Below are 21409 nucleotides of genomic sequence, written 5' to 3'. Positions count from 1 at the left end.
ATAACAGTGTTCCAATATCTCAGGGGTTGCCACAAAGAAGAGGGAGTCAAGTTATTCTCCAAAGCACCTGAGGGTAGGACAAGAAACAATGGGTGGAAACTAATCAAGGAGAGAAGCAATTTAGGAATAAGAAGAAATTTCCTGACAGTTAGAACAATTAATCAGTGGAACAGCTTACCTCCGGAAGCTGTGAATGCTCCAACACTGGAAGTTTTTAAGAAGATGTTGGATAGCCATTTGTCTGAAGTGTTGTAGGGTTTCCTGCCTAAGCAGAGGGTTGGACTAGAAGACTTCCAAGGTGCCTTCCAATTATATTATCTTATTCTATTCTATTCTATTCTATTCTATTCTATTCTATTCTATTCTATTCTATTCTATTCTATTCTATTCTATTCTATTAAGAAGCAATGAATGGAAAACAATCACGCATTGTTCAGTTCACAACCAACCCGTTATGTAGAGGCATCCATTGCAGGGACTGGTGCATCTGCAAAAGGGTGGTATGGGTTGGTGGATATGGTTTTCTCCACAAAAAACATGGCTTCTTTTCAAAATTGCTGTAATCCTAAATCATACTAACTATATTTCCAACAATCTGGATATAGTAATTAATACATCCCAGACAGATTGTAAGTTATCCAATGGTTGCAAGCAAATCATGATATTGCAAAAGCTGTTCCTTTGAGTCAATACATAACTATTTTGCTAAAGGAGAAAGCAGCATTCCCTCCCACTCCACCCACCCCAACTTCCTTCTCCAATCCTTCTCCACATTTCTCATACTAATGAGATTCAATCTCCAGGGAGCATATAGTAATGAGAGTGAGCCACTTTTCATATAAAATTGCCTTTTGTTCTGATTAACAGGTTTGCATACAAAAGCTAATGGTAATTGGAACAGAGAACAAAGATCTAGGGTCATGATAGAAAGGAAATTTGACTATAGACTTGACAGGTTTCTCAACTTCATCCAGCTGTGGTTGGTTGCTGTCAACCATCTAGAATACAGTCCAAGTTAGGCAGTCATCTCTCTCTCTCTCTCTCTCTCTCTCTCTCTCTCTCTCTCTCTCTCTCTCTCTCTCTCTCTCTCCCTCCCTCCCTCCCTCCCTCCCTCCCTCCCTCTTTCTCTCTCTCCCCCGCTCTCTCTCTCTCTTTCTATCTCTCTCTCTCTCACACACACTAAATGAGAATCTGCTCAGCTTCTTTTTCTGGAGCATTGTTCTTGGATCTTCCAAAACCACCCTTCTTCCTACATATTGATAGTTTTTGACAACCCTTATTATCCAAGCCATCTTCACCAACTAATATAAGTAATAAATCCTTCAAGCATAGTCTGTACCTTTTCTGTGTTGGGAAGTAACTCAAGACATTCAGACCATTGAACATCTTCCAGAGAAATCAAAGAATATTCAGTGTCTAGAGGGCCTGCTTCCCAACGTAATCACTAGTATATTCTAATGCCAGCAACCAGCCCAATGTGGATTATAAATATCAGGAGCAAATAGATAAAATAAGATGAATATCAGTAATTCCTATGTCTCATAAAGCAGAAGTCCGAACCTTTTTGTACCAGGGACTTTCATGGAAGACAGTTTTTCAGTGGACTGGGAAGGCTTCAGTTTTGCTCGCTCTCCCACCACTGACCTCCAGCTGTGTGGCTTGGTTCCTAATAAGCCATGAACCAGTACCATGCCGCAGTCCATGTCCCATGGATTGGGGCATGATTGCCTAAATTGATATAGGTAGTATACAATATATACTGTACATATTGCATAATAAATGGGAATAAAATCTGACCTGGATTACATACCTTCCCACACTTTTTCTTGTGGGGGAAATTTTTTTTTTAAAAAAAAAAAACAGTTTAAAGCTCTCTTGCCTAAAAGATAGTATTTGAGCAGTTTCCTAATTGGGGGAACTCAATAAAAATGCCAACTCTCAAAACAGTTTGGTATGATGATTAAACTTGAAATTCAGACCTTCAAAGGTAAGTCTGCACAACATGGCAGCTATTGGGATTGTTACGACCCAGGTAGTCAAGGTGAGGCAGGCTTCTAGACAGTTCTTTATTCCTCCAGCCAACAGCCCTCCAACGACCAGTAAGGCTCCACCTTCACACTACTCTGAAGGCAGCCACCCACAGTTTCCCAAACACAGCCCTGGTAGAACAAAGAAAGCCCCACAGAGTAAGAGCATGCTCACAAGGCGCAAGGTCTACAGTTCCAAATCCAATCCACAAGGGACAGACAAGGGCAGTTCTCAGAACAAGAAACAGGCCCAAAGGCAGAGTGAAGCAAAGGCCAAACACAGTCCACAAGAGAAGGGCTAAGTCCAAAACAAAATGCGAAGAGCAATCTTCCAAGCGAGGCAAGGCAAACAGCAACTGGCACAAGTTAAAGCCAGGAGAGTGTAAACCAAAGCCAGCAATTGTTCCTGGCAAAGACTTAACTCTCCACAGCTTCTCCTTAAGTTACATTAAAGTTAAGTTAAAGTAAACATTAAGTTAAAGATGTTGAGACTCTAGAAAGAGTGCAGAGAAGAGCAACAAAGATAATTAGGGGATTAGAGGCTAAAACATATAAAGAACAGTTGCTGGAATTGGGCATGTCTAGTTTGATGAAAAGAAGGACTAGGGGAGACATGATAGCAGTGTTCCGATATCTCAGGGGCTGCCACAAAGAAGAGGGAGTCAAGCTATTCTCCAAAGCACCTGAGGGCAAGAAGCAATGGGTGGAAACTAATCAAGGAAAGAATCAACCTAGAACTAAGAAGAAATTTCCTGACAGAACAATTAACCAGTGGAACTACTTGTTCCAGAAGTTGTGAATGCTGCTACATTGGAAGTTTTTAAGAAGAAATTGGAAGTCTGAAATGATATAGGATTTCCTGCATAAGCAGGGGGTTGGATTTGAAGACCTCAAAGGTCCTTTCCAACTCTATTATTCTATATTCTATACTCCCCTCCAGGTGTTCTTTGAGAGGAGAGGTAGGGCAGCCTCCTTCTGAGTAGACTCGCAGCCCTTCTCTGGGCTTGCCTATGTCCCTGTCAGCAGCCAATCCTCCGGTTTCTGTGAAGGCAGGCAACTCTCCATCTGGTCAACCACCTCCCCCAATGCCTGAGGGGCCTGGGACAGCATCTTCCTCAGCCCCTGGCATGCCTTCCCTGTCAAATGGTCCCAGTCCCAACTACTCTTACTCAGAACCAGGCTCTGACGGGGCCATGGCAGGGATTCAGCTTTTAACTCTCAATGGGACTACCCATTGTTAAGAAAAGTAGATATTTAATGAACCATATGGTAAGTTCCTATGATCTATATTCACAGATGAGTTGAATTGCAACTTTGTCAGATGTAGATTAAACAATATAGAAGAAACAATTCCACATAAGATTTATGTGAAAATTTTAAAAAGTTTTGTCCATTTGAGGCCAGGATAGACATATATTTGCAGGAAATGAATTATTAATGAGATTTGTTTGTTTGTTATTTAGCATAATAAGCTAACATGGAGTTAAGAAGATTTCAGGACTGAAGATATCACTATGAATTGTCAAACATCCCTCCTGGCCCTGAAATTAACTACAATTTTTTCTAACTTAAATATAAGTGTACAGATAAGTTAATATCATAAATATGCTATAAATTACTTATTTCATCAAAATTCTATTCATCCCACATTTTTTTAATAAAACAAAATCCTCATTTACTTTTGTGTTCAAAATATTTGCTATGGCAGAAACCAATGGTATGAATTTTGTATGCAACTTTTTTGAAATATTGGGTTTTGGCACACAATTTGTGAACCAAAATAATTTTGCGATCATTTTGAGAATCATATGCCTATTTGTGCAGTAATCGATTCCAGCTTGATGGATCCCATTATTTCTCTGAAAAGAAATCTGTGATGAAATTTTCTGCAGTCCAAATTGCAGAGTTAGCTTCAAACTTCCTGAATTATACTGCAACTTTTTCTTTAAAAAAAAAAAAAAAAGAGCCACAGTGGCACAGTGGTTACGGGTGCAGTACTGCAGGCTAACTTGTTTTCAAAACTCTCCTAATTATATTTGCTCTGTTCTGACAATTTATTTCATCATCAGAAGTTGAAAGAATGCTTGGAATAAAATATAAAAAAATCTATATATAATAAGTGCATGTTCAAAGCAGAGAATTTTAGATGATTCTGTTCATTTTATTTATTTATTTATTTTTCAGATTTCTATACCTCCCTTCTCCTTTTGGACTCAGGGCGGTGAACAGCCAAGATAAAAAACATTTATACACAAAAGTTAAAAATAGATTTAAAATAATTAAATAAATTTGGCCCATAATTTAAAACTTTTCAATTAAAATCCATATCAAATGTTAAAACCAACCGTAAAATCAGGACAGCCCGGCTAACTGAAAAAAATAGGTTTTTAGGGCCCGACGAAAAGTCCGGAGGTCAGAGATCACTCGTATCTCTGGGGGTAGATTGTTCCAGAGGGTAGGTGCCACCACAGAGAAGGCTCTCCCCCTGGGGGTCGCCAGCTGACATAGTCTGGCCGACGGCATCCTGAGGAGGCCCTCTCTGTGGGAGCGAACTGGCCGGTGGGAGGCAATTGGTGGCAGAAGGCGGTCCCGTAAGTACCCCAGCCCTAAGCCATGGAGCACTTTAAAGGTGATCACCAACACCTTGAAGCGCACCCGGAAGTCCACCGGAAGCCAATGCAGCTCGTGCAGGAGAGGAGTCACATGGGAGCACCCCGTCGCTCCCATAATCCCCCACGCAGCCGCATTCTGCACCAGTTGGAGCCTCTGGGTGTACCCCAAGGGGAGTCCCACGTAGAGAGCGTTACAATAGTCCAGACAAGAAGTGGCGAGTGCTTGAGTGACCGTGCGTAGGGAGTCTAATTAACATTAGACCACCAATAGGAAACAAACGATACCCCAATCAAGAAACTACCAACAGGCTAATAGCAGCTCAATCAAGGAACCTTCAAGACTATTCCCACCAACACTAACAGGAAAAGCCAAGAATATAAATTATAGCAAACCCCACTACCTACTAGCACTGATATTATTACCTAGTTTGGCAATGAAAAATCTGTAAGAGAACAACCAAGTTCAGAGAGCACCAATTACTCTATAGTTCAACCTTGAGCTATATATATATTCTCATCTATTCATATAAACTATTATACGTGAGAGGGGAAGTTAATTAATAACAAACTGATTATGATTTAGACTGCAACAACAAAAATGCAGTTTTAAATCTAGGGATATAATAAGTCCATCATTTTCTGCATTAACTCCTTGAGTCCCGATCCAGAAAGGGGCGCAGCTGGCTTATCAGGTGAACCTGATAAAAAGCCCCCCTGACCACGGCCGTCATATGCTCTTCTATAGACAGCCATGTGGCCAGGAGGACACCCAAGTTGCGGGCCCTTTTCGTGGGGGCCAATGATTCACCCCCAATAACCAGCGATGGCGCCAGCTGGCTATACTGGGACGCTGGCAGCCACAGCCACCCGGTCTTGGAAGGGTTGAGTCGAAGCCTGTTTCTCCCCATCCAGACCCGCACGGCCTCCAGGCACTGGGACATCAAGGCATCGTTGGGATGGTCTGGGGTGGAGATGTACAGCTGAGTATCATCAGCGTACTGATGGAACTCCACACCAAAACCACGGATGATCTCACCCAGCGGCTTCACATAAATGTTGAACAGGAGGGGCGAGAGGACCGACCCTTGTGGCACCCCACAAACAAGGCACCTTGGCGTCGACCACTGCCCCCTGTCAACACAGATTGCGACTGGTTGGAGAGATAGGAGGAGAACCACCGCAAAACGGTGCCCCCCACTCCCAGTCCCTCCAGCCGGTGCAACATGATACCATGGTTGATGGTATCAAAAGCCGCTGAGAGATCTAACAGAACCAGGATAGAGGAGTAACCCCTATCCCGAGCCCTCCAGACATCATCCACCAACGTGACCAATGCCGTTTTGGTGCTGTACCCAGGTCTGAAGCCGGACTGGAGCGGATCCAAATAGACAGCTTCATCCAGGTACTGGGGAAGCTGTCACGCCACCACACTCTCAACAACCTTCACAATGAAACAAAGGTTGGAGACTGGACGATAGTTAGCCAAAACAGTTGGATCCAGGGATGGCTTCTTGAGGAGGGGCCTCACAACTGCCTCTTTCAAGGTGGCTGGCAGGACACCCTCACTCAAAGAAGCGTTGATAATCCCCTGGAGCCAGCCTCGTGTAACCTCCCGGGAAGCCAGCACCAACCAGGAGGGACACGGGTCCAATAAACATGTGGTCGCGTTCAGCCATCCCAAGATCCTGTCCACGTCCTCGGGAGCCACAGGATCGAACTCCTCCCAGATAACACTCTCAAGGCCTGCCTCAGTCATCTCGTCTGAACTAACCCAGTCAGCGGCCAAGTCTTCCCGAATCTGAGTTATTTTATCATACAGATACTGTACAAAATCCTCAGCTCGGCCCTGCAAGGGGTCATCTCGCGCTCCCAGATGGAGAAGGGAGCGGGTCACCCTGAACAGGGTGGCTGGGCGGTTATCTGATGACGCGATAAGAGCGGCAAAATAACTAGATTTCACCACTTTTATCGCGACTAGGTAGGTCTTAATATGAGACCTTACCAATGTCAAGTCGGCTGGCCCTCCAACTGCTCTCTAGGCATCTTTTCCAGCGCTTCATCTCCCTCAGCTCCTCAGAGAACCAAGGAGCTAAGTGAGTTCGGTGCCGGATCAGAGGCCGCAAAGGCACGACCCGGTCCAAAGCCCCGGCGGCCGCGCTATCCCAGGCAGCCACCAGGTCTTCAGCCGAGTCATGAGCTAGAGTCTCAGGAAATGGTCCAAGGTCCATCTGGAACCTATCAGGATCCATCAGGCGCCTGGGGCGGAACCACCTGGTCGGCTTCGCCTCCCTGCGATGGGGTGCGGCGGTCAGAAAGTCAAGTCAAAGGAGTGAGTGGTCAGACCATGACAAGGGTTCAATACCTATATCCCCTGTATCAAGGCCACTCAACCACTGACCATAAAAGTAACCATTCCCAAGTGAAGAACAAGGGTCTCTGAATAATGAGTTTCAATTATTCTTGAATCTTCTCAAATGGATTACTAAATATTTTCCTTATCTTTTAACCTTTTATACCTGGTGAGTATTTTTATGGCCTATGAACATTCTGCCTGCTCCTTCCTTCATAACTGCTATTGGTATCATCAGTGGTTTCTCATCAAATTCAAATAATTATCAAAAAGTGTTCACTCTTTTATATTTTCATTAATGACTTTAAAGTGGAGAAAATGTTTATCCTTATTTGTGGGTGCCATAGAACTTGATAGCTAATATCCAAAAGTCAAGCAAAATTCAAACTAGGCTGAAGAAAGGCAAATGAGAAATAATATATGAAATTTACTAAAGATAAATGCACAGTTCTTCACTTTAAAAACATAAATCTAAAGCACAAGTGTAAGCATGTCTATGCAGAGATTAATACCAAAATTAACATTAGACCACCAATAGGAAGCAAACGATACCCCAATCAAGAAACTACCAACAGGCTAATAGCAGCTCAATCAAGGAACCTTCAAGACTATTCCCACCAACACTAACAGGACAAACCAAGAATATAAATTATAGCAAACCCCACTACCTACTAGCACTGATATTATTACCTAGTTTGGCAATGAAAAATCTGTAAGAGAACAACCAAGTTCAGAGAGCACCAATTACTCTATAGTTCAACCTTGAGCTATATATATATTTTCATCTATTCATATAAACTATTATAGGTGAGAGGGGAAGTTAATTAATAACAAACTGATTATGATTTAGACTGCAACAACAAAAATGCAGTTTTAAATCTAGGGATATAATAATTCCATCATTTTCTGCATTAACTCCTTTGAGTAAATTTCCACATCTGGCCATTATCCTTTAAAAAGGATTCTGCAAAACTGGTGCACTCCAAAGAGGCAATCTGAAGAATGGAATCAAACATAAGTATAGACTGAAGATTCGTCTTCAGGAAAAAAGAGTGAAGAGAGACATGATAGCACTTTTTAAGAATTTGAAGGATGCCAAACAGAAGAAGGTCAATTTATCTTCTTCCTTGTCCCAGTGTGGAGAACATGGAATAACAGATTGATTTTCCAAAAGGGCAAATTCTGATTGAATGATAGAAACAATCTTTAACATTAAGAGAAATTGGACAGTGAAACAACCATAGAGATTAGTGTACTCTGTTAGAACTGTTCAAACAACAGAAAAAAGTTGATCAACTGTTAAGAATATTATTAATTGGATTATTGTACTGAATATGGAGTATTCAGTACAAGCATAATGGTTCTGAGCTCAGATTCTAGGATTATCAATTATTAATTCTATCTCTTCAGTATTAGAGAACTTTTAAATTAACAGTATTTATAGTAAATACTGTAAATTAGTATTTACAGGTGCAGTCTTCAACCCAGGTTGTGTTTTACATATAGATTATTAGTTTGCAGTGTAAGAAATAATATTTTCCTTTTAACTTGTTAACTGTAAGATTATACATGGCTTTGTGTTCTTTTATATTACCTACTAAGGGGTGCTTTTATCCCCTATGAATTTTGTTATATCTTAAATATATACATTATTATTTTAGACGTGCACTCCTTGATACCTACAAATGTTTTCTTTTAAATGTACTGAATGTAACTGGAGCAAATAACATCTGTACAAGAACTTTTTTTTAATGCCTCATTCTGTCTCTGTTACTATATTTGGTAACATGTTAGTACTGTGGAAAATGCTTAGGAACTTGACAATTTGAACATCTGGTTAAGCACTGCTTACTGGAACAGGTTATTAATTATATTGGAAACAGCACACTTTTTAAAGTATAAATAAGTCAGCCTAATATTTTTTATTGTGTTGCCCTGAGTCAATGGGTTTAGGATGAAAAGAGCTTGTTTTATGATATACCTGTCTCTCATAAATTCCAATTATTTTTCTTATACAATTGAGCTGGTCTCCAACCAAATGTTTATCCGATGAACTTTCAACTTCAAAGATTGCGACTAATGAATTAGCAAAAATGTACCATCTCATAATGGATTATTTGTGCCTCTACCATACTATATTTAAATCTAAATTCATCTTGTCTCAAAGGTGCTTTTTCAAAAGACAACTGGACTGTTTTTTAACCAGAGGAAGAAGAAGACAACATTTTGCTTCTCATCCAAGAAGCTTCATCAGTTCTGGCAAGATGTTAGGGTCAATGGAAGGATTAATGCTGACAGGAGGAGAAGGAATTGGAAGAATCATATTTCTTTGCAGTCATCCGGCTGTTAGCACTCTCCCTGAGGGCTCTTGAAGTTTGCCACTTGGGAGTTTTGCCTTTTAAAAAAGCACCTTTGAGACAAGTATGACCTGGCTGACTGAGAATTTCCACAGACACTAAGGTCATCTTGCCATCATCTGTACATGTTGTTACATCATTTGTAAGGAATGCACTTAAGACTTCTACTGCTATTGAGCCTCAAAGATTAGGAAGTGAATGGGGTACTTTGAAATCATCTCCTAATTCCCTGCTAATTTTAATAACATGTTTGTGAACATATTTTTCCAAAGCACTGTTTTCCATTTGCCAATCCTAAGCATCCTCTTTGATGCTCACAACCCAACTGTGTTGCATTTCACTTTCTCTCTGAAAGGCGATTTTAATTAAGCAAAGGACAATTTAAGATACTTTCTATCATTCCTCTCCCCTCCCCATAAATAATAAGACTTTGTCTTTTCATATTTTGAGTCCAAATCCAGTGAGATGTTTATCTGATCCTTCTTGGGTCTTTCTTCAATTTTTCTTTTCATGTTTTAATGCATTAAAACATAATGGTCACAAGACATCAACAATTTGTTTGAGCCCATTGGTTTGAGACTAGATTTAAAATAAGGTTGCTAAAATCCATGAGACATAACTAGGCTTAATGATCTCAAGTTCAATTGATTTAAATAAATCCAGTCTATAAATGACTTGATTGGATGTAATTTATGTCGGTGTTGGAAAGTAGCCCTAGTAATTCCCTCCTGGACCATAATTTTAGCTGTTTTGAACTTGTTACTAACAGTTTATCTATTTTGTAATTGGATACTCCCTTCCACCTAATATTTGTCCCTGCATTATCAAGGGGATTGTTATCTGACTCAGGGGTCACCAACCTTTCAGACCTCAGGAACCATTAAATTCATAATTTTAAATCCCGTGGACCACTAATATGAATTTTTTAAAAAGATAAATAGTATTTAGTGCAATAAAAAAATGCAAATAGTTTTTCTGTGGACCACCAAAATTTTCTCACGGACCACCAGTGTAGTCCGTGGTCAACAGCGATTGGTGACTGCTGATCTGACTGATATTAGCTGACATTAATTAATTAATTAATTAATTAATTAGTTTGTTTGTTTGTTTGTTTGTTTATTGGTTCGATTTATATGCCACCCTTTTCCGGAGACTCAGGGCGGCTTACAATGCATTAAGCAATAGCCTTCATACTTTTGTATATACCTGCTTAGTAGGGCTTTCGGGTCCCCCTAAGCGGTGTTCTTTTTTATATTGCCCCCATAATCCGGGTCCTCATTTTACCTACCTCGAAAGGATGGAAGGCTGAGTCAACCTTGAGCCTGGTGAGATTTGAACTTGCAGTAATTGCAGGCAGCTGTTGTTACTTAACAGTACTTTAGTCTGCTGTGCTACCAAGGCTCTTGAAACATATGGTTTCATCCACGATAGCAGCTAGCAGGAAGCTGGAAGGTGAGTACTAGATGGATCCTTGGTGTTTTCTGAGCTTGCTTGTTTCCTTGCAAGTATTTCGTTAGCCAAACTAGGTAACATCATCAGTGCTAGATCCATCAGGACTGGGGTTTGCTATCAATTTATATTCTAGCAGTTTAGTGTCAGTGGGAGTAGGAGTGGGTATTCTTTGGCTGGACTGTTTACTATTAGCTTGGTTGGCTGTTCCTTGATTATTGGTCTGATGTTAATCTTAGTATTAATTTATACAAGACCACTCCAGTAGTGGGTTCCACTTACCTTCGCTACCAGTTTGGAATCGGGAGCGCCCACAGCGCTTCTGAGCATGCACAGAACCTTCTGCGCATATGCAGAGCATCCGTGACGGCGTCCAGGCGGGTGGCATGGAGCCTCCCACCACCACCACTACCGGTTCGCTCAAACCAGTAGAAACCCACCACTGGAACACTCCCTCCAACACTGATAGAGCAAGCCACTAGAATATAAATTGAATGCAAACCCCATTCCTTACTAGCACTGTTGATGTTACCTAGTTTTGGTAATGGAGCATGTGCAATAAAACAACCAAGCTCTAAGAGCCTCATTTCATCCCTGAAGCTACACACATTGTCCTTTATCAGTGAGTACCAGAGGATCTTGGGCAAGTTAGTTGCTGAACGAAGGTAGTCCTGATCGAACATATTAAAGACTGTGCCTTTAGTCTTTAGAATGGTCTTTGGTCAAGAAACAGATTCCCACCAAAATGTAAGCTACAGTACCACAGATGGGAGGAAGGTGCAATGATGAAAGAGATCATTTATGTGTCTTGGTTTTGCTTAATTAATTCAGATCTTTCATCTGAAATTTCAATCAAGGCTCTCTCTTTTTTCTTTTTACAATTCCAAGATTATATTTCTACTTAAATTATAGTGTTGCTCAGGTAATCATACAAAGATGTATCTATTAATGGACCCATGATCTGAGCACAAATCATTGTGGAAAAATGCCAATGACATGGAATAGGCACATGTCACCCTACTTTGCTGTTGTTTTCATTTGTACTGTGATTGCCACATCCAGAACAAAAGCTATAGATCTTTCTTGGATAGTATTGAACGGACGTATTCAGCATCTTCCAACTAATTATAGATCTATAGGAAACAATGTCCCAATTTCTGCATAAACACTGTTGTCTAACCATCTTGCTGATTGCTTGGATTTTCATTTAGCACCTTCCCCCCTCCCCCTCTTTAAGCAAAAGAAAACTGCAAAGGGAAGACCTTGAATTAATTTGTATTCAATAACTCTATTCTATAAGGTGTTTGTTTTTTTTTAAAAAAGTGGAAAGAATAAAATGCAATGCTTTTGTGAATAGCCATGTACCAGAATTTTGCAACTGCTCACTGGTGGCTTTCAAAGTCAGTTTGCATGCATAATTTTCTTATCTTTATGCAGAATTTCCCCATATTTGTTGACTAAAATATTACTCATCTAATTTCCTATTTTAAAAACTCATTTCCAGCACTGCTGAATTGAAAGGTGCTACCAAGCATTTAGCCTTCAATTTGCATACAGCAAATCCTGTAATCTGATGGGGGTTTTCACACAAGGATGGCTGCAAGCAATTACATGGGCAGAGAAATATTTTCGGCAGAGGTTCTGCCCTGCATTCATTTCATCTGCTGAGCCCCTGTTGAGATTTCTTCTATTGTACAATTGCTTATTGTTGCAGATTTAGTAGAGGAGGAGGAGGGATAAAATTTGCACCAAGCTGGGATACTGAATTTGTAAGTGCATGTTTGTCCCTCTCTCGTTTTCTTCTAACTTTTAAAACTAATTTTTGAAAAATTAGGTTCAACAGGAAAAACAAAGTTATTGGCTCAGAACAATTGATTTAACACTCACAGGCAGAATAACAACAGTTATAAGATTGCGTAGAGCTGGAAATGATATAGTGAGAAATTGCTGGAACTATATATATGTTACAAGCCATTGTCATTGATCAAATTATGTTAACCTATTATATTCTACCTATTAGCCAAGAAAATTAAAACAAGTAGAATTGCCATGTATAAGTTGGGCGGTCATATAAATCAATCCATCCATCCCTCCATCTATCAATCAAATAAATAAATAAATAAATAAATTTTAGTCTTCTTTACCTGGAACCTTGCAGATATTTTAGTAGATAGATTAGGTCATGGATTTTGAAAGATCACCAACTAAACATAGTCATGATTGTGTAGCATCACGAACCCAGCTACACAACTAGTAAATTCCTCTATAATACTTCCGATGTTCTGAGAACATTCTTGGCGGTATAGATAGACTTCACATTCCATTAACCTACTTTTTTAATTTGCTTTTTTCCCCTTTCATCAGATATCGTAAGTGGGTTCCCTTTTTCCAGATGTCTACTGGATAACATTTGTTGTGAGTGCTTCAGTTTGGATTCCTGAACTGAACAAATGATTGATTTCAATGGCTTAAAAGACCTCTTCTACATGTAGGTCTCTATAACCATTTCAATAGATTCTGTATTGTTCATGTGATACATGGTATTGCATCCAGTTAAATTGGTACCTCATTTAAGGATCACTTTTCCATGAAAAAGTATCCGGAGTGGCAATCAAACTCAAATAATTTAGGTATTTTACAAGGAAAATGTAGACTGCTACAGAGAAATGGAGCAGTCTTGAATGCCATTGTAACAAAGATGTAGAATTTGGGCAGGAGGATGAAGAATTTGAATAAGCCATTGGTAAAATACCCTAAAAGTAAACACTGTTTACGGTGGGACAAGTCTACCCTGTTTTCCCCAAAACAAGATATCCCCTGATAATAAGCCCAATTGGGCTTTTGAGCGCATGGCAATAAGGCCAAGCGCTTATTTCAGGGTTCAAAAAAATATAAGACAGGGTCTTATTTTCGGGGAAACACGGTATTCTTTACAGGAGAGGTTTAAACAGATGTTGATTGTTCATTTCTCAGGGATCTTTTACTGAGTGAGGGAATTGGATTAAGGGATGGGGTTGACTGATTGACTTCTTCAGTGTCTTCTCTCTACTAAGCAATTGATATTAAACTGGGCATGTGCATGATGCAATGCCCTGGCACTAGCAAGCATTGTGTGAATTCTGAACAATCAGAATGGAACATAGGTTTTTCAGCACTCTGTGAACTTAATTAATTTAGTTGTGAGTAACAAGGCCTTGTTCATTCTGGGATGACTCTAAAAATGTTGAGTGTGCATGAACATATTGCCTTTGTGCTGCTAGAGAAGGCACAAATATTATCTCCTGAATGATTGTAATTTATACATAACCAGATGAACGAATTGAAAACAAGCACCTTATCTTGGTTATTACAGTTACTTTCTCCGATATCTGATCCTTCTCTTTGTCACTAGATGTCAAAGATAATGTAGAAACAAAGGAATCTCTATGTCACTGACATCCGTTAGGGAATCTTTGCTGAGAAAAGTTTGGAAAAATCTGAAATAAGGGGAAAAAATGTCTAAGTCAATGTTGGCATCTAACTTAATTGAACACTGAGTGTTAGTTGTTTGTTTCATTCCAAAAAGAGAATTCCCCCAGTTTCAACATTCCACGTTAGTCTTTGTGAAATATGATCAGACTGTTCTCAACACAGCTGGGCAGCATCTACTCTTCAAAGTCGCTTTTTTGCTGGGGTTCTCTATTCTGCAAAGCAATCCAGACTTTAATCTAATTCAGAGTACATGCCATTTCTTTTGTTAACCATCCTGCCCTCTCCCTCCCAATAACTCTTCCTTCCTGTTTCAGTGGTTCTATTTGATTTTATCCTACAGTTCCAAATTGTTCTTAGAATATCAAGGAAAAATGGAGGGGGGGAACCGTAGAAACCATGCAGAGGTAATCAAAAATCTGATATTTATCATTTTTTAAAAAAATGTTACATTGTGATACTTTTATATTCTAAATTTATTTTATTTTATTTTTAAATTTAATTTTATACTCTAGCCAGCTCTCTGCTTCTATTGTCAAAAGAATGGATTTGGCATCTGTGTATTACATAGTACAATTCGGTAATATGACAGCAGGAGCAGTAATCACTGGCAGTTAACCTTTTCCAATAAGCTTCAGTTCAGAGCTGCTTTTAACCCAATTTTTCTCCCTTGCTGAATTTTTTAAAGGGCTGAACTGTTGAGATAATGCAAGTAAAATAGTATTACCTGTGGTGAACTTGGTGTATTTATAATCACCTCTCACTAACGAAATTGAGCAGCGCAGATTTTTCCAGGTGACAAGAAATGGGGTTATATTTTTAGCTCTTAATAAATGGGAAATATGACCCAGCAACAGTAGAATCAACAAAAATGAGAACTGATATACTTAGGAGTGTTGGGCTGGTTGTAGAACTGTATTTTCCAGTGACAAAAAATTAGCCTAATGCAATATTCTTGTAAGAGCAAATGCTGTCTTCTGGGAAATGTGCTTTGTTCTCTTACAATTGCATTTTGCAAATTTACAGTGCCAAAATAAAATTAAAAAATTGTGAAAGAACAGGTTTTAATTAATTCAATTCTTAAACTAGGAAAAGCTCTCCTCTTTTGACTATCATGTTACCTGATTTTTTTCCAGTGCAAGTCTAGATAATTAACAATTAAAACTATATTTTTGCATAGAAAAGAATATGAAGAAATCTCTATAAGAGATTGTAGGTTGCATCCAATATAAAACAACACACCAGAAGAAAAGTATTGTTGTATTGTTGCCATGAAAACTACCTGGATGTGTTTATGAGATCACCATAATTTGAACTTGAGTTGAGGAAGATTGTATCATAGAATATGACCTTTGAGAACTTCTAATTCAATTTTCTGCTCGATCAAAGAATTCACCATATAAAATCACAGAATGTAAAAGGTGTAATTTTAGAGAATCAGCAATCTATTCTGTATCAGAAAATGTAGTTGCATGCATTTTCTTTAAGTTTACATTCTTTGGCTTAATAACTAATATTCCACTTGGAACAATTCCAGAAAAAAAAATCTCTCTCAATTTGAAAGCAACTCCAGATTTCCCTGTTCCCACAATGTTGGCAGTGTTGCAGAGCTGAACTAAATTATTTCTCATCAAGCTGTGGTCCATTCTTAAAAAATATAATAATACAAGGTTAAGGTCCTGCAAGGGGTATTGATACTTTAATATGCAACTCACTTTTTTGTAGGCCAGACAAAAAAGTGATGGTATAAAATTGACAAAGAATTTTTTTTTAAGGATGGGGGTGGCTATTGTCTTCCAAGAAAGACTTTCAGATATGCTGTTACACAGAGAAAAGAATGTTAATCTCTTTTATGAAGTTGGGCTTCAAGGAACAAATGAAATTGATGTTACAGTTTTGGTCTTAGGAGTTCATTGCTACCATGGACACCATGGACCTGACCCAAGTCATCCATGGTCTGAGATACCAGGAAGGTGAGTATCTGTAATGGTATGTGGGAATGATCTTGAGAGACTGGGCAGACACATTGTCAAGGGAATGATCAAATAAGAGATACCAACAATCACAAGTGTGGGAACAAGAAGGACAAGAGGCTCAGAAAAGATTCTACTTAGTTTCTCAGGCTCTGAAAGAGAAATTGGGAGATTTGTGCTTTCAGACTTGCAAGATTCTGTCAATGTAGCTTTACAATAAAATACAACTAGCTCATCAGGTCATGTTTCCTATCTGGTCTGCCTCACAAGGCTGAGATAAATCTTGTGTTTCTTGTCTTTTATCTGACTGTCTGAAGACCCTATTGGGCTTCATAAGATGCTTAGGGAAGTTACTGAGGATCTGATATATGGTTCAACTGAGCTTTTAACTCTAGAAATGGCAAGGTGATTTCAGCCTTGGATTGGATTATGACAACACGATCTCTCTCATGGATCCTGAAGGCATTTTGGAAGATGCAACAACAGAAGAAATGGATCACTGCTGGAGAAATAAAAATAATGAATTTGAGCAAACAGATGTAACAACCTTTATTAAAATGGATAAACCAAGCTTCTCTGTTTTCCTGCATTTGCAGATTGCTACCTATAACCCTATTTAAAGTTATCTAGTCCCACTTAGGAAAGATGGGTCAGAGGATAATCTGAAGGGCTGCTGTGAGGTCTACTCAATGCATCTGTTGAAGGTCCTGTTAAGCCAGCTGAGATATGGTCTGGCATAATTATCTGAAAAGAATTTTAGCCTGTTGGTCCTCAGGAGGTAGTAGATTAGATCTTTGGAGCTCAGAGAGTGGACTCTTGTTTATTAGATCAATGTTCTTGCTGGTTGGCTAAGAAGACCTACTTGGCTGTGTCTAAATAGTGGTACATTCATCTCTTAATAACGGTAAACAGTAGTGAGTGAAGAGGTTGTGATTAAGAAGGTGGTGGCCCATCCTATCCTCAAGAAATTATCACTGGAAAATTTCCAACACATCTCCAAACTTCTTTTTTCTAGGAAACATGGCTGAGAAAGTGGTTGGCTACAACTTTAGAGTACTTTAGAAGACTCTAAAGTGGTTGGCTACAACTTTAGAGCAGTGGTGGATTTCAATTTTTTTTACTACTGGTTCTGTGAGTGTGGCTTGGTGGATGTAGCTTGGTGGGTGTGGCAGGGGAAGGATACTGTAAAATCTCCATTTCCATCCCACTCCAGGGTAAGGTTACTGCAAAATCCCCATTTCCTCCTGATCAGCTGGGACTCAGGAGGCAGAGAATAGATGATGGCAGGGCCAGTCAGAGGTGGTACTTACCAGTTCTCCGAACTACTCAAAATTTCCACTACCGGTTCTCCAGAACTGGACAGAACCTGCTGAAACCCACCTCTGCTATCGAGGACTCTGAAGGAAAAGAATTATCTGGATCCCCTTTGACTTCAGACTAGGATACAGTAATAATACGGCACAGATACTGATTATGGATTGCTCATGTTAGTAGTCATGATAGGGTTCTCCATCCACTGGTGGAGTGGATCATTCCACAATCTTCAATATATTAGTTATTATATGCTTCTGGATTGGCTTAGAGAGTTAAGATTGGAAGGCTTGGTGTAGCCTTCATCTGGGACTAATTCCAGTTAAAGTTGATAACTTCCTGCCTCTGTTCAATATGGCTGGGTTCCCCTATTATGTTGGTATTTGATTTTCTTCTAACATATTATAAGAGCAGAGTCATTGAAGTTTGTAAAGCATGACTGAAGATTTGTAAAATAGTGCGGCAACATTCATAGCTATCACCTTTATTACAGATATACAACAGCTGCCATAAAAAGGTTAAGCTTTACACTTAAGATAAGTGTTACTCAACAGATTATGATTCAAATTCAGAATGCAAAAGTGCCTTTTTGCAGCCCACAGAACCCTCTGCTGTTTGGTCAGGACCCACATTTTGAGTGTTGTGGGCAATAAATTCATTGGGGATAAATAAGTTCTCCCTTTAAAATGTCTGCTGCCACCTTGGGAATGGTACACCTCAAACGCCAATTGTATCTGATCAGCTGTGCCATTTTTCTCCTGCAATACATGTAAAAAGAGAAAAGCAGCTTTGTTTTACAAAGTAATATTTTGCAGTCTATTAATCAGTGATATGAGCTATGGTCCTAATGATCTGATAATTCTTAATGCTACATTAATTTAGTATATGATAATGAAACACTGTTACCTTGAATGTGCTGTCTCTCCATTATGAGTTTTATCTCATCATCTCCATTTAATAGAGGCATTCACTGATACTTTTGTATTAAAAAAAGGACTGATTGAAGATTGTCTGAAAGAAAGGGCTTCCTCATATGTTAAAGTGAAAATTAAAATGCAGCACTCAGAGCCACCCCATCAACAGGCTAACTTTTTTTTTTTTCTAAGCGTAAAAGATTTCAGTCAAGAGGTCTGAGGAAAAGAAGAACTACTACTACAAAGTAATGAAATCAGAAAGGAGATCAAACTTTTTGACCTTCAGGAATCTGTTGAGTCATACGTCTCCCTTGATTGGGCTAAATCAGGCCAATGTGCAATGACTCATTGCTTGTCCTAAAGTGTGATTGTCCTCAGCAGAAATATGTGTTGCCTGAAACACAATTAAATGCATTTAAGGGATGATTCATGTGTATTCAGATCAGAGAGAGAATGTGAGAGCGTGAAGTCTTCAATTCAGAAAGATTATTTTCAAGTACGATATCCACAGTCTCTGTAAAGTTCTTCCATGGTTTTCCTTTTAAAAATAAAATATCTGCACTCTCCTGCTGACAATGATCAGATGAAATTTACGTCAGTTGCAACCAGGGGTAAAATGCTCCCGGTTCGGACAGTAGCGATGGCGGCGGGTGGTTTGGAGAATCGGTAGCAAAAATCCCAGTGCACTCCCCGACCATGCCCAGCTGAGCCGCATGATCATCAGAGGCTGGTTTTTTTACTTTTAAAAGCATTTTTTCTACAACCTCTTCAGCCGAAAAAATTCTTTTAAAAGTAAAAAAAAAAAAAAAAAGTTGGCCACACCCACCCAGTCACATTACTCTCCTCCCACCAAGCCACGTCTACAGAACCGGTAGTAACAAATTTTAGATTTCACCCCTGGTTGCAACATGCCCGTTTATGAAGTGTCATGTCAGTTATCTCAAACTTTAAGAATGGTTTTGCATTGCAGACATATGATAAGTTTTAAAACAGCTTGTTATAGCGGTCAACTCATCTAAAAATGTTGTGCTCCAAATTTTGCCTCATGTCTACGTAGCTAAGTAGCAACTATTTCAGTATTTTCTTTGTAGATCTAGCCCAGTCATTCTTCAGAGACATCAGTACTGGTTACCAGTTTGTACCCCAAAACCTTCCTATTATTTCCTCTTCTTGTTCTTTCTGAGCTGGTAAGTAGACTGTCTGGCTCCCTTGATCTATAATCCATAAATGAAGAAAATTTAACCAGCAATTTTTATATGTGAATGGGAATGCCAACCTGTCCTTTCAGGAAACAAAATGTCTTGAGCCATCCCTTCTTATTTGTCCCTCAAAGACTAAGAGGCATTTTAAGCTGTTATAAATATGGGCACCGCAAAGAGAAATATTATCCCCTGAGAAAGATTCTTTCTCTCTCTCTCTCTGCTTGTTACAATCCACAGTATTTCTGGACACAGCAGCCCTGCCTAAAATGTCTTACATTTGCCCCAGTGAAGACTATGTGCTGAGGAGGAAACCCTATTCTGTTGGTCAAGACAAAGAGATGGAGATTTGCTTCACTCACCACCTGCTCCTTGTCTCTTCCCTATTTTGCATATTCTTTTCTAACACTTGCAAAAGTTAGGATGGCTTCTGTGCAGATGTTACACGTACATGTAGTCCTCACTCAGGGGTGGGTTCTAAATTTTTTTACTACCGGTTCTGTGGGCGTGGCTTATTTTGTGGGTGTGGTTTGATGGTCATGTGACAATTCTTTAGGATTTAGCAGAGGTACTGGTCTACCAGGCTTTAAACTGCTTGCAGAGCTGTACCGGTCTACCCATTTGTTCTTGGAGCGTTCTGGTCTACCCATTTGTTTTTGGAGGCACCGGTCTACTCATTTGTTTTTCGAGCGCACTGGTCTACCACCACACTGCCTTTTAACATTGATCAGCTGTAGGGCGGCCCTTTGAAGCACCGTGGCAAGAGTTTAAACAGTTTTTTTTCCTTCTAACCGATCAGCTGGGACTCAGGAGGCAGCAAATAGATTGGGGGTGGAGCCAAATAAAAGGTAAGAATAACGTGGGGGGCGGGAGGACCCAGCTCCCGAACAAAGAGAACCGGTTCGGTGATGTCATATCGTCACCGCTACCAGCTCGGCCGAACCGGGCTGAACCGGGAGGAACCCACCACTGTCCTCACTTAATGACCATAGTTGGGCCCAGCAACTCTGTAGCTATGTGATGTGATTGTTAAGTGAGACATCATGTGACTGCAACAGACTTACCCCTTCACCTTCACTGCAGTTTAGTGAATCACCCAAAGACATGAAGTGGGACATCACATGACTTGCAATTTTACTGCAGGCTTCTTCATTGACTCTGCTTGTTAAAATCCAGTTGTGAAGTGTGCAAATGGTGGTTGTGTAACTGCAAGACCCTGTGACAGTCATAAACACCCACTGATTGCAAAATAGCTGAATATTGCTCAGGTGACTACAGGAATGCTGCAATGGTCATGAGTGCAAGGACCAGTAGTTAAGTTTATCAGTGCTGTTGTAACTTTGAACGGTTGCTGAACAGAGTAGTCATTAAATGAGGACTAGTTGTTGGGCATAAATATTTTGCAGAAGGCCGTTCTGGGACCTGGAAGTGTTGGGGAAAGCTGTGAAAGAGATAACTTGGCCAGAAAAAAGTGGAACAAAATAGCCACATCTGCTTATAGATGAAGGAGGTTGGCAGAAATATTGCTTCATGAAACATTTTTGGAGTTGGGGGTGGGGGAGAGGGGGCTTCACCTAAATTTAAGATTTGCCAATCTCTAAATTTGAAGCCGGAATAATGGATTCTAAATGAAAGTTAGCCTACTTTTTTTTGGCAAACACAGCCCTCCACAGGTAGCTGCTAAAACTAATTAAGTCCCTTCTGAGGTTTTTATTGCTGCTTTGGTATGTTCAAAAGAATTTTGTTTTA

The sequence above is a fragment of the Pantherophis guttatus genome, chromosome 4 (assembly GCF_059756535.1).
Source record: "Pantherophis guttatus breed Tessera chromosome 4, ASM5975653v1, whole genome shotgun sequence".
Classification (NCBI taxonomy): domain Eukaryota; kingdom Metazoa; phylum Chordata; class Lepidosauria; order Squamata; family Colubridae; genus Pantherophis; species Pantherophis guttatus.
Note: the sequence above shows the minus strand (reverse complement) of the source record.